The following is a 15,145-nucleotide window of genomic DNA, read 5'->3' on the forward strand; positions in this document are numbered from 1 at the left end:
CGTGCCACGGAGAGAGCGGAGGAATGGACAACTGGAACGTAGCTGCCACGGGAAGGCTCTGAAGGGTGTTTAGCGCTACATGCCACCTGCCAGCACTGGAAGGTGGCGTGTGAAGAGCTGCGCTAAAATTTCGCGTTACCGACTACCATAATCGCCTGCCAGATTTTGTTTAACGAAAATTTAGTTTCAACCACTCAATCCCATACATCAGTTTATGCCTTTTGGCTTTTGTTGCTGATTTTTCTTCATAGATGCGTCCCTCTTATCATCCCCGCAAATCAGCTCCCAGGCGTTCCGAAAGCGATCGATCACCGTTTCCGCAGGCATAAAAAGTAACCGCACGTGTATATCCAGACACGGTTGAAAGAGAATACCGAAAATAAAGAAATCCAGAGGCCGCCTAGCGGCAGCATTTAGTCATCATTAGTCAACCTTTTATGTGGCTCAGTGTACACACACGTCGACGGGGCTTCCATTTAGTCCAGCAGTGCGCAGACAAGAGCCGACCGCAGTTCGGACGTCCTAATTACCTGTGGCGTCGGAGGCAATTAGCGGTCGTGGGACAGCCCAGACTTCATTAGCGGCCATTGGGCGTCGCCACAGCTGCGCGGAGCATACTGCAGAGCCGGACACCGGTCCCGCCACCGGGGGAGTTTAACAAGACTCCTTCCGGAGCCCTAATACACGTGGAAATCGCCTTTCCCATCAGAGTATATGCTTTGCCATTGGATGTGAAGGCTGGTGCATCTGATAAATTTAACTCTGCGCCTTGAACATAAGGCACCAGGAAAAGCAGAAATAAATTCTTTAATCCGCTTCATTTAAAGAAGCTCATACTTACAGTGGATTGCGCGCGAAGGCAAGCGTAGCAGGTGCCGGCAGAAGTCCTGGTGAGAAGACGGGATTAGAAAGTTTGCGTGGATTGGGTGGGCGCAAATGGCGGAGGAGAGGGTTAATTGGAGGTCAGTGGGGTAGGCCTTAATTGTGCATTGTATGTCAGCGGACTGCTGCTCCTGACGCTGATGATTATGAGCCATGCACCGTCTGGCGCGGAACGTATGCGCAAGCCTCTCGGGCGTCAAGAAGGCTCATAGCACGACAGTCATGAAGCTTCAACATACACCGCAACGGGTACATGCATTCATGAACGTTTTGCGCGCTCATAAGGTCCAAACTAGAGAGGTGAATTCTTAAAATATATATATTATCATCAACGCAAAGCTCGAAGCACGAAGTGGTGTGTCTCTCGATGACGTCATTCAGGGAAACGTCATTCCCATTAGAGTTTCTAAGCAGGCGCTACCTTTAGCCGAGAAAGAGATAATCAAGAAGCTGGCAATACGCTGGCTGATTTGCTAAGTTAATGGTGGGTGAACAGCGCAACAAAGGCGGGACAAAGGCAAGGCAAGCGCTGTTGCGCTGTTCACCCATTATGAATGCTTACCAACTCGCCCAAATTTCAGCTTTACTCATTGCTACGTTAAGCAGGTACCGGGTCTGATTTTGAAATCCTTTGTCACAGTGACCGTATACCCTTAAGTATTTTGCTAACCCTAAACACGAATTTACAACCAATTTAATATGCTACACTGAAAGAGTTTGTGCAGTCATCACGAAGGGTTTTGTTAATGATACGAAGCGGCTGCTCCTCAAACTGCACCAAACAAGCCAATATCGCGAAGAGAATAAAAATTGAGTCGAGAGCAAAAAAAAAAAGACAGTCATTGTCATGGCTTATTCGGAGCAGTACCAGAGTACTGCTAAAGAGAAAGCACCAAAAACTTTACAAAGAAAAGGAGAGCCGTGAGGAGCCGGCAGCAAGCCCTGCGCTTTCACCAGAGAGCACTCCCGCTCCTGAACGTCGCCGCTCAATTTCACCGATTCGATGGAGGTTCTGTAAGGCCCACCGTAAAGCAAATGCACGGTAAAACCGCAGCAATTCAATCTACCGCAAAGGGTCTCACGTTCCAGTCATGTCAATATGACGCGCAGGAATCATGATTGCAGACTCAGTTGCTGTCGGTTCCACCAGAGCCGCTGACTGGCAGGGCTTCCGATCGAACTTCGCTTGTGAAGTCCGAGCGCCTTCCACGTTATGCGCGTCCATCCAAGCGCAAGACCTGTTTCGCCTGCCGATATTCATCTGTGCATCGCACACGGTGCCAATAATTTTACCCAATGACGGGGAAAAGCCACGTTAGCTTTTGATCACTAATAGTCTTAGGATATAAAGTATTCTGAAAAGAAGAGCCGGTTGCCACGGGCAGGAATTTTGAGCATAAAACTCCAGGGAATAACGCTCGGCACCAAGTAAGACCAGCGGAATTGCCTTCTCTCACTCACTCTCGGGATTCTGCTATCTGTATGTCTCTTTTTATTCTACTTGTCATGTGCTGGCCAATATTGACCATTCTGCAGACTTCGCAAAAAACAAGGTGTATGAGCATACGAATAATTCTAAGTCTTCAATAAGAGCAATGTTTGAAGAAGAATACGAGGGGAATCTACCAAGGTGGAGTACATTTGTAATAAGTGAGTGATTTCTCACTAGTACCCACCAAATCGCAGCAGTACGGCTACAGTTATTTCGCTTTGAAAATCTACCTCACCTTTGGGGATTCCCCTCAACATTAAGCTAATGCTCTTCCTGTTTCGATTTGTTGACAAATTTTAGTCTTGCCTTATCATCGGCTAGCAGTTCTGGTCAGCTGGTCAGTTTTGGTCAGCGACATCTCTGGATAGCGAAAGGTCCCGGTTTCAATCCCCAGAACCGGGCGAATTTTTCTTCAACTACGAAGTTTCTGTGAAAGCTGTACGCGTTTCCTGTGTAGCCGTACGGCGGTGCTTGAGTGGATGCTACTGAGTATTATTCTTTTATTTTAAAAATTATAAGCTGATGTGAATTTAACATAAACCAAACACGAAATAATAATCGCTTGCGCTCGTACACATTGGGTCGAGCAGCAGTGTTGTTTAGCGAGGCATACTGACGGGCTAGTCGATCCAATGCTGTTGGTAAAAGTAAAAAAGTAGCGCGGCCCAACACGAGAACATAAACCCGAAAGCAACAAGATAGGGATCGCGTTGATTGTCTCTTTCTTACAACTTATGTCGCGCTCTTCTGTTTTAACAAGAGTAATAATTCATTCAGCATCTACACGACTGGTTAGAATAGCCCCACGAACGTGCTTGAGTCTCCTCTTGTTCTATATTTTCAATGTGCAAACTCAGAATAAGTACCTGATGTGGCCCGTTCCGGGACTGCTCCGCCGGCCTGGTAGTGTTTCCCGCCCTGAAACAATAGAAAAAAATACGGTTAACGGCAAATTCGGTTGTGAGTGCCATGGTTGGCATGTCTACCTCGGGGCAAGAACTTTAGCCGGCAGACCACTCTATGCACTCAATGTTCGAGTAAGAAAAGGCAGGCTTTCTTTTTTCAGGCTGGAGTCTTCGGTCTGCAAGCAGCAATTCATTTCATTTCATTTCATTTATTGGTTTTGTTTGGCCAGTACAGAGACTGCAAACAAGGGAGAGCAAGCTAAAGGCGCCTAGTAGCGCCTGACAGAGGCCTGCCCTCCCCATGTAAAAAACAAAAACAAAACAAAGTGGCACTTGGCAATGGTACAAAATTTCCATAAGTAACAGAAACTAGAAAAGCAGCGGATATATTGACAACGAAACAGAAATCAGTCATGCACAGAGCTAAGCACAACAAAACTAAGAGCAAAACATAACAAAGACAAAAACTGATTAGGTAAAAACACACCACAACTAGCTATAACAAAAATATTCATGAACAGATTTCCTAAATCTGACCTCGGACATATTTTGTACTGACAATTCTGTTAAGTATGGATAGGTGTTTAATGTATGAGGAATTATGTGAGTTAGTTTTTGGAACCCATAGTTTGTACGGGATTTTGATGCATGGTATTGAGGGTGCCTTAGACTGTAAGCTGTTTGGGCAATTAAATATGTGCTCTCGAAAGTCTGCCAGTTTCCTTTCATAAGGTTTCTGATATAAACAGCAAGCTTCTTGTGGTAAGCGGCCGTGATGGTTAGCAGTCTATGGTTGAGGAAGGAAGGACCCGTGCTCTCACTGTAATTTAAATTATGTACAGCTCTTTTTTGTAAAGTAAGTACTTTCACAAGATTGGTTGAGGTAGTCGTTCCCCAGATCAACAAACAATATTGTACATGCGAAAAGACTAGTGAGAAATAAATTTGTAGTTTGAATTTTCGAGACAGTATTGTGCGAAATTTATTTAGGATACCAACAGAGCGAGCCATTTTAGTGCAAACGCAGTTTACATGATCTGTCCAGAGTAAGTGTTCTTCAAAAATGACTCCAAGGAACATTGTAGAGCTGACACGAGTTGTAGGAGCTTGTTCGAAGTGAATTTGGAAGTTGTTCGGAACTTCCTTATTTTTGGCTCTAAACAGTGTGTACTTTGTTTTCCTGACATTAAGTTCTAACCTATTTGATTTTAACCAAACAGACAATTGGGATAACCAACTATTGGAGGCTGCTTGCAAAATATTACTTTCTTGCCCTGAAAAAAATACGTTAGTATCGTCTGCATGGATTATAATGTTGTCTGCTGGACGAAGGTTGACGATATCATTAATATATAATAAGAACAACGTTGGTCCTAGAACGGAGCCCTGTGGCACACCAGACACAACCTGACCAATCCCAGATGAAATACCGTTTATGATAGTTGTTTGAGATCGGTTGTCAAGGTAGCTAGCAAATAAGGTTAAAGGAACGCCTCGTATTCAAAACACTGCATTTTTTCAAGCAATATCTTATGGTTAACCGAGTCAAACGCTTTCCTCATATCAAGAAATATGCCAACTGTTAGCAGTTTATTTTCTATGTTTCCAATTAGCTTTTCTTTGATTTCCAGTAAGGCGGCCTCAGTTGTTTTGTTTTTTTGAAATCCGTACTGTTGCTTGGAGATGACATGGTTTTTGTGGAGATATTGAGAAAGACGTGTGTTGATTGCAAGTTCCGCAATCTTAGAGAAAACTGAAAGAATGGAGATCAGCCGATAATTATTTAAATCATTAATGTCACCCCCTTTATGAATGGCAGTGACACGAGCTATTTTCAACTGATGTGGAAATGTGCCTGTCGTGAACATTAGGTTGACTATATGTGCTAATGGTATCGCAATGACATCTGCTACTTTCTTGATCGGGACTGGAGCTATGCCATCTACACCTGGAGCACTATTACTGCGTAAGGAGTGAATAATGGTAATTATTTCTGAGTCAGTGCATGGTAACAAAAACATGGAATTACTTTGTTTACTGGTTATGTAGACTGAGGCATCTTGATGTGGACCATCAGTTGATTTTCGTGGAAAAACAGATAAGAAATGCCCATTAAATTCATTCGCTAGGTCAGCGCCATCATAGTTCGCACCATGAATGTGGAGTGAGACGGGTGCGTTGGTTCTGTTTTTACCTAGAAGATCGTTAAGTGTATTCCATGTTGCCTTCGAGCCATCAGACATGGAGAACTTTCTCGCGTAATAATCACTTCTTGCTTTTTTAATGTCAGCGCCTAACTTATTGCGGAACGTTTTGAATTGACGGAGAATGTCAGTGTCTTTTGTTCTCACAAAACGAGAAAAAAGTCTGTTCTTTTCCTGTATGCGGTCATATAGTTGTTTTGAAATCCACGGCTTTCTTGATTTTCTATGAGTTCTGTGCGTTGCTTGCGGAAATGCAGTATTATAGTGTTCTTGAATAGTAGATATAAAGTTTGTGTACGATTGGCATGCATCCTCCTGTCTTAAAATATTACTCCAATCTGTGCTAGCACAAAGACGTCGAAACTCTGATAAGCTGTTTTCATCAATTCTTCTAAATGTAGAAGTTTCCGGTTTACTCCTGTGTTGTTTTGGTTGACTCGGAACTATACAGAATATAGGCATATGGTCACTAATGCTTAATGTCAAAACGCCAGCCGGGACATCACTAGTGCAAATATTCGTAAAGCACACATCAATAAGCGTTTCAGAGTTATCAGTAACTCGTGTTGGTGAGGAAATTAAGTTCACAAATCCATAACTGTTGTACAAATCTAGCAGATTTCTCGTAACGGACGTTTGACCCAGAATATCAACATTTATATCACCAAGAAAAACCACTTCATAATTATTAAGAGAGACATATTCCAAGGTTTTTTCAACAAAGTTACAAAACGCAGATACCTAACCTGAAGGCGGTCTGTATATACCTATAACAACAATTTTTCCGCAGCACAAAGACCAAGCTTCTACATCTTCATTCATTTCACAGCATTCAGGTAAACAGTGATAGCCGATTTCATTCCTCAAATAAATTGATAAGCCCCCTCCTCTTTTCTGTTGTCGAGCCAAAGATACGCATTTATAATTATCAATGTTAGGAGCATCATTATCATTGCTAAACCAGGTTTCAGAAAATACTAATACATCCCACTTTAACCTCAAAGTTGACAGCAACACAACCATTTCATCTATTTTGTTTTGCAGACTTCGTGCGTTTAAATGAAAAAAACTGAGAGAATTGTTGAGAGACTTTCCAGAATTCAGCATGTACTTATTGAAAGAATCAATATCAAAATAGGTCATGATAGGTTTCTTTTTTCCCACAGAAGATCAGCGCGCATGAAAACCTAAGGCTACCGAATGTTTACCAAGTCGTCTTCGCAAGCAATGCAGATTGCATTCTCTCCGGTTCTGTTCCTGACAAATATTTTGCCACTTCTCTGCCAGGTATACTGGTAGCCACACTGCTTTGCCTTTGAACGTGCCAGCCACAAGAGTCGCCTGTTGAAGGCTGTCAGGTTGTCAAAAAGGCGTATGTCAGATTGCTTAGCTTTCAGATCTTTTACTTTTGCTAGCCATTGATCTTTTGTTTTCCGGCTGACAAAGCGGATCAGCACAGGAGGCGTTTTGTCCTCATTTTTCCTGTGAGGAAGTCTGTGCACACCTTCAATTTCACTCTCAGTGACCGGTTCAAGGCTCAAAGACAATGCAAGGTGGTTCACAACAGCTAACACGTTTTCGTTCTCAGTGTGTTTCAGACCATGGATCTCAAGATTCTGGCGTCGTCCATACTGTTCAAGGTCATTTATTTGCCTTTTCAATCGACCCACCTCAACCTCAGATCCAACCGATTCTACGACTTCAAGACGTTTGTTCAGATTTTGTATTTCCGTATCGTGTCGTTTTTCGAGAAATGCAAAAAAAAAAGAAATCAACGCAAACCTAGGAACATCTTAAGCAAAGCTTCAACATAAAGAAAACAATGATTTCATCGCGTATGCCACAAAGTGCAGGTAGCTATATATGGCTGGTTGCTTCTATGACAGTCTTACTCTGAACCTAAGCCTCAATGTGAACTATCCGACGCCAGGGCTGCTGTAATAATACGTTAGCATTAGAACGCCCATTACCGCAATGTGTCCGGCGTTGGCGTCTGAAGCCTCGCTTGGCAGGAGAACGTGAAGAGAGAGAAAATAGAGAGGGAAGATGAAGAAGAGATGTGAGACGACTGTTGGCAAAAGGACATCGCGGCCGCCAATCAGAGTCGATGGGGTGGGAGAGAGCAACGGCGTGTCATATGGCGACTGAAAGACAGGATTACGCTACCCGCTCGCAGCGCCTGAGCCCGTGAGCAGCAGCGGCTGCTCCATCTTGGGGGAACACTAATGTTAACGCATGCACCACCAAAGGAATCGCATTGATCGTTAGCAGTTTTTTTTTTTTATCGGGCTACGTTCTGTTCGCATATTGTATACCTGCATGCAATATGCCCATACTGCCTGCAAATACACTTCTGTGTCTAATGGGCACCGTGCAAGGATTAAAAAAATACGAGTATAAAAAAGGCCGCTTGTAGAGAGACGAAACTTTCGCGGCACACACGTGAACGTCGCACAGTGTTGGCAGTTTGCCAAGTAGTTATTTCTGTCGATCGGCAGAAGTGCTCGTAAAAATAGGCTGGCGTCGAACTTGGAGGCATTGGGGAATGTTTACCTCACGCACACACTTTGAATGAATGCCCTGAGTATGCGATCGAAAGAAAAGACTGCCATTCGCTGTTCGCTGGGCACACGTGTTACAAGCTCATGTACCTGAAAAACGAACCAAAATACGCAAGAGCAAAGTCTACAACACCGTTAGGCTTACGCAGTTAAAGTAGCGCTGTTTTGAAAGCTGCATCACTAAAGCAACTACTGTTTGTGAACGCCGTGAAAGGCCGGCTGTACTGAATTCGCTCTCATACGCTTTGCATAAATTGCCATTTGAACTCAAAAGAAGTGAAGAATACACATAAATTTCAATATATCCTGACTAGGTACCCAAGGAAAGCAAGAAAGAAAAGGCCACCACATGGACCGCGCTTAGCTTACGCTGTCGAATTTAAATTTGCGGTATTTGAAAAGTAGTGGTTATCACGAACCTGTGACACAGTGCCCCACTTTGTGCAAAATTTAACATCGCTGCTGTTTTCTTCGATAGTCCGATACAACTTAAGTCTACAGTGAAGCTCCACTCACATTCAGGATCGCCGCACAGAATTCTTCCACGACAAAAAAAAATTGTCCACTGTAAAACCTTTCTTGTTACCTAAACAAGACGCTAATCAATAGAAAAAAATATAATGTCTACAATTTTTGATACATTGTTATGCACTAAATTCAAACATTAAAAAGCTGATTTCGTTTATTGTTGTCATTTGGTAGCGGAGTAATACAGGACACCGCGAATCGTGGGCCAGAGTTAACTGCTTTTTTTTTTAAGTTGTATCCTACTGTACTTCAAGTTCCTGCGAGTCAGAAAAAAAATATGCGGTAGTTTGCAAAGGTACTTCTACTGCCTAGTTCGTTTAACAGCCGCGGCGGTGGCCTAGGGGTCTGAGCATCCGCCTCGCATGCGGGAGGTGCGGGGTTTGATCCCCAGTGCCGCCAGGTTCCCACCGATGACACAATGGGTACAAGCTTCTCCTGGTTTGGTGCTCGGCTTAGTTGGGGTGAAATGCTTGAGAAATGGGTGTTTTACCTCCCCTTGAGCAAACGAAAAATGCATTGTGCCATGGCGCTCCTTGTCCACGATGCCCTTGCGCCTTAAAAATCCATCATCATCATAGTTGATTTAACATGCGGAAAGGGACATTGCGGGTACAATTGCTCTTGTGTCGTCAACCTTGATTGCTACGTGTCCGCGCTGTTCCTCTGTAAAGTGCATAGTTTGCACGCTAAATTAAAAAGCCAACCTTTCCAACAAATTTCTCTTACCCTGCCACTGTGCTGTGTTCTTCAATCACTTTTCGCCTCATAAGATCACACTTTTACACGACTGAGCACTTCAAATATCCGCAGTGAAGTTACTGCCTTTAATTTTTTCTGTAATACTCATCAAGTGAAACAGGCCACCGCACGCACAATCCTCCAGCTAAACTTTTTGCGAAGAGGCTTTCCTTGACGTGGAAGATGCCACACTCCTTCCTTTCATTTTCCCCTCCCTCTCTACACTGGACTCCTAATAACCGTCCTTTTCTCTTTATGTCTCTTTTTCACTTCCATGTCCTTTTCCCTAATGGCTTTGTTTATACTGTCTCTCCTTTCGATGTTTGTACCAACTGTCGCAATCAGGACCACCATAGCAACCATCATCGCCATCTCCCTGCCGCACAATGAGCCGCCGCCTTTGTGGCCATCCCCGTCTAGACATTCCGGATCATTACTCGACCACCGACTGCCGTAAGCTCTGCAAAACAACGCTTTACTTAACGACAGTGTTTTGACGAGAAACATTTTGCAAGCACTCCTTAACTCGGCTTACCAACGTTCCTGTCAAGCTAACCCTTGTTGTCTTTTTCCATTCTGTTATTTTTTGGCCCAACTGGGGAAGCCACGACAAACACCGGTGACCCGGAAGAACGGAGGCTGACCCCGTTCCTTTTTTTTATCATGCAGTTATCGTCTTTTAGGGCCCGAGACTTCTCGCTCGCTTCTCGTCTTTAGCTCTCACATGGTTCCTACTTTATTTGATCCTTTTTGATATTTTTTCGCCTTTTCTATGTCGCGTGACTTCCTATTCTTTGTTCGTTCTTAAGTACTCCCATTTTTGTCATGCCCTTATTTCGTACGTTCATCTTGACTTCTTGCCACCTTTCTTTCCCCTTCTTTCCTTTTTCTTCCCTAAATGTTCTTCTTTCCCTTTCCTTTCTTCATTCATTCATATTCATTCCATGTCTTCTTCCCTATCTATTCTCTCTATTTCCTTCTCCGCTCTCCCCTTTCTCCCCGCCGCCTTCTCGACTTCTTCTTTTCCCTTTCTTTCCCCTCGGCGTGCCGGGACTTCCGCGGCCACTGCCGCCAGCATCCTCGTCGTCATCAGCGGCCAGCTGCAGCTTCCTCAAGCGTGTGCGGTGCCACGCCGCTGGCCCCGTCCCTTCCCCTTCACTGCACTCTCCCGCACCTTCGGCACCCCGGCACATCGATCGCCGCTGGCCACCCGTGCCGCCGCACTGGCCTCACCCGTGAAAGTCGCCCGACTTGGTGCCAACACTACAGAGTGTGCGTCTGTGCGCGTGTGTAATAATACATACGCACAAACAAGCGCGCGCGTGCCCCCTGCATGAATGGCCCGTGCTGCATATCCCTCCTTCGCCTCTTCATTGTCTCTCTCTCGACCACCCTCCATCGCCATTCCCGCAGCCACTGCGGCTTTCCCGCTTGGCTCCACGGGTCATTGCGTCTTCTTTGCATTCGACTGTGCCTCGGCTTTTTCTTTATTTCCTTTCCTTCCTGTATTCTTTTGAGAGCTGTGGGCTTTGCTTTATTTTTTATTCTTTCTTCGTTAGCTCTTCTCCACTTGTAGTGCCTCGCTGCTTTGTGCAGCGCCGCGTTATTCGTCTGTGTCCGCACATCATTTCCTTTTCTATTTTTTAATAGATGCCCCTGTGAAGTGGGCATTGGGCCTTGAAATGGATAGTACAAAGTGATAGCGATGATCATCATAGCGCGTAATGTTTAAAAAAACAGCATCGGCGAGGTATGCATTTGATGGAGAAGTAAGCATTGCTTCGTTTATCCAAAAAAAATGCGACTTAATGGGGCGGAATAGAGAGATGAGAACTACGCACAAATATGAGACGTATACAAATTTATCTCTGTGTACGCGTCCTTTACGCTAGCCTCCTGAGTCTTTGCCAAGCTTTTTCAAAGATACAAATCTAGAGCAAGCTTAAACGTGACAGGTGTAGAATAAGGCAAATTACGCCAACTCAGTCCATGTCCTCGACATTCGACACAAGAGCTCGTGTTCCTAACATTATCGCCTCCGATTTGGACATCTACAGGCGCTTGGACGTAGGTTCATTCGTTCCTGCTATGTATTAATATATTCGCAAAAGTCATCCCAGTATTGCAAAATTCTGCCTAGCTTAAACGTGCTGCCTACAAGAATTTGTGCTTCACACTCCAACCTTACTAAGACTTTGAACTCCTGCCGGCACAACCGTTTTTAACGAAAGAAATCAACACAACTATAATCAGAGGAGGTTGGCAGGGAAGGGTGGTTATTTCGAGGCCGTCGTGTTGGACAGGTGGCAGTGACGACTGCATCACGCTAACAAGCCAGCGCCTCATTAGAACGCTACTCCCGTCAAAGGCGCCCACCTGAACCCCCACAAGGGCCACGTGACGCTTCCAGCGCCACCTCTATATCTTCAAAGGCCACGTTTCAAAATTAATTACGCAGAAAAATAAGTGCTACACAATTAAGCTATTTATTTCAACCACAGGTAAGCCATTTCTTTTCCAACTAACGGAGTGCTTATTCAGATTGGTTGTTTAGGTAATAAAAAATAAAGATCTAATAATTGAAATTTAAGCGTTTTAATTTAATTAATTTTTATTTACTCTTTTTATCCACTGATTCATTATTTATCTCATTTATTACACGAGAAGGCAATGATATTGGCCCCATTGGACGCCATCGAAGAGGGCGATAATAGTTTCTCTAAACGCGTGTAAAATTCTTATTTCTTATTCCTCCATTATCGAAATGCGACTGCAGCGGTCGGGTACTAACCAGCGACTTCTAGCGCCTCAGCCGAACCCCTCTGCCAGGAAAACCTCCGCGGGTGGGTGCAGGTGAGAGAGGGTTCTCTGTCTCGGCAATTTATGACGCCAGTGGTGACAGCGACAAAGATAATGACGCTGCTTAAACCGGAACCAGTCCTTACTCTGTTACTGTTGTAAAACCAAAAACTGCGACCCCGGTTACCCAAACCACTAACGGCACTATTCAAGCGGGTGTAGAGCAGGGATTCTCTTCTTTGCATGCTGCGTATTAAGTGGAGCGGAAGCTATCCGAGAGAACGCGAAAGCATCACCAAGTGCCCGGCTGAAAATGAAAGAGAAATAGCGACAGCTGGCAAGCTAACAGGCAAAAAAAGAAAGAAAACGCTGACCCTTCCCTCAGTGAAATGCTCCAATGTTGCGTTTGTCCCTGCCTTAATGCGGGCTTTAGCGGAAGCTCACGGAACGGGGTCATCAGGGAATTCAAACAAAACCACGAACAGGCATAAACTGGGGGAGACAGAACAGAAAAGCAGAAAAGGCAGCCAGAACGCAATTCGGCGGAAAGAACAAAAAAAAAGGACACAATGCATAAAATTTTGAAGTCCAATGCCAGCCAGCTTTGAGCCCGGGCTCAGAAACGCTTCAACTTCAGCCATGTGTGTACGCGTTCAGCGTTTTCGCCCACAGCTGACCTAGTTCCCCTGGTTTTCTCGATTTTGTGAAAAGTTTCACAGAAATAAAGAAGACGAGAAAAAAAACCTCATAAAAGCCCCTAGCGCTGAACGAAGACGGTTGGCGCAACGGGAAAGGGAAGCGGTCATTGAATAGACGACTCTGCACTCGTCCTCCTGGGGTGCCACGCATGGCAGTGTTTGTTTGGACGTCGGCACAGTAGCACCACGGACGGAAAGTGTAGGGAAAAGGAGGGGAAACGGGGGGGGGGGGGGAGGAGGGGGGGGGGGGCGAAGCGCCAGTGAGACCTATGTGATGACCCCCTCAAGCCCATTTCTGCAACTTCCTCCCGCCCTCTACCCCCCCCCCCCCCCCCCCCCCTTACACCGAGTTCCAAACAGCCCGCCCACATCGTAGCTCGCATACCAAGGCAACTATGAAAACGCGTTGAGCGCAACGTTTCCGTTAGAGCCGCAGCCAGGGCCGGAGCCGAAACCGTCAGATATGGCAGAGCTCGGACGCGCGGCGAGGGGATTAAGGCTAACGGGACGCTGCGAATGACGGGCGTAAATCTCGCCCAGCAAACAAGCTCGTTTGTGACCTTCGAGACTTATTTTCCAAGTTTCTTTTTCTTTTGTCGGGGGGAGCATTTTCTTTATGTTTTTATTTATTTCGGTTTAGTTTGGTTCTCTCAAATTTATCGTCACAGGCTGGGGACAGCGGGGCACAAAGTGCGGGCTTTTAAAGCTTATATACCTCGGGTCCAACACGGCCGCCAAGGGCGACGGCACGTCAGCGAAAATTACGGCAGGGTCCCGCACAATTAGGAGCTGTGGTCGTAAAAACAGAGCGTGGTCGTCGCAACTGTATATGGTGCAAAAACATACAAGAGAAAAAAAGGGATAGTGGACAATGTTTATGCGCATCCGCTGGAACCCGTTCGCACCCATGCACAGGCGCGACAGTTTACGATCGGTAATGTGGTTGTTTAGGCACGGCCGCCTTATAGTCGAGCAGCTTGGCTCCGACTACGGTTAGTACTACGAGCGAGGCTTGCGAGGCGTCTACGTTATGGCAGGCTCTGGGCACAACGGTGCTGGTAGGAGAAGTGTCGACCACGGAGGCTCACTGGGAAGTCTTAGAGGCGACCATGATTTTTTTTTTTTCTAAACGAACAACTCTGCAACTTCCGTGCAACTATCTAAACTTCTTTTACTACTTCGTACAGCCCCAGGTCATGAGTCTTGAAGCACCTGGCTGCTCTTAGCATCGTTGGGAGAGACAGAAAGGGGGAGGGAAGCACAAAAGGAAACAAGGATGGTCAGAGAGGTGTTTTGGTTGGCTACTGAGCACTGGATTTTCTTGACACATGCCCTGCGAATATGTTCTTCTGAACCAAATAGCTGATTCAAACAAAAAGGAAACCAGCCTTGGGTTTATCAACGTATCCTAAGGATCCAGCAGTTTGATAACATCGATGTCACCGGCAAAATGGAAGCGAATCAAAAGAATTCCTCACAACGTCACACTGAAACATACCATTTTTGTTTTATCAAATTCAACCGTTTAGTTTTTGACGGATATTTTCGTGTTCGTTCAACAGCAAACGAAATTTTTGTCCTAGAAAAAATTTGAGCTGAAAGTATATTTTTCTCTCCATTTTTCTCATACTAGAGTTCGATGCTGACGTTGCGGCCATCATGTATTCTGTGATGGGTAACTGGAAGTGGATTGCGCAGTAGCATTGACGTCATAGCAGCTTGCCCTTGAAAAAGACCCCTGACGGTGATTCCTCTAGTTCAGAATATTTCCTTTTCTAGCTATTAAAAGCTGCCTTTTCAGACAAAGGAACCTCTTTTTATTTAGAAGGGGTTATGCGGCAACCAATTTGCTGCCATCAACTTAAATTTGTACAAAATGCCCCCTTAAACCCAGCACTCTTAGCACCACTTACCCTATCATGGAGTAACATGGGAGTCACAGGTCGTCTAGCGCATTCTCAAATAGCGGCAGGATATGGAGCCCAAGCCCCGGAGTAGATTTACATCACTAACAGTACGAAATTATTATGGCTGGCCGCGGAAGCAAATTTCCTCCTGCAAACATGGAAAGCTCCTGAAGTTACCAACATTTTAACTGAGGTTTCACTCTCCTCTCGTTGCTAACCTCAAGACCTCCGGTGCCGTGGTTAAAAGCGTCCTTCACTTGCTAACTGCATCACGTTACATAATTTGAGGTGGGAATAATGCCCTCGTTTTGACTACTATATCATTCCGCATATTTACTAAGCGAAATCTACCCTGGGGCTTCGGGGCCATATCCCGCCCTATTAGGCAACACGCTAGAGAACCATTTACTTCTTTTTTACTCCCTTATAGA

General features: G+C 45.1%; 1 protein-coding gene across 4 annotated transcripts in view; it reads right to left on the reverse strand.

The window, feature by feature from the left end:
• The window catches only part of Calx (sodium/calcium exchanger 3), a 345,062-nt gene that overhangs the window by 214,299 nt on the left and 115,618 nt on the right, over window positions 1-15,145 (reverse strand). For all 4 annotated transcript variants that reach the window (XM_077665296.1, XM_077665297.1, XM_077665295.1 and 1 more), the window contains exon 2: window positions 3,241-3,292. The gene's annotated coding sequence lies outside the window, so the exon portion shown is untranslated. The remainder of the gene's footprint in view (window positions 1-3,240; window positions 3,293-15,145) is intronic.

This window comes from Amblyomma americanum, chromosome 5, assembly GCF_052857255.1.
Source record: "Amblyomma americanum isolate KBUSLIRL-KWMA chromosome 5, ASM5285725v1, whole genome shotgun sequence".
NCBI classification, from domain to species: Eukaryota; Metazoa; Arthropoda; class Arachnida; order Ixodida; family Ixodidae; genus Amblyomma; species Amblyomma americanum.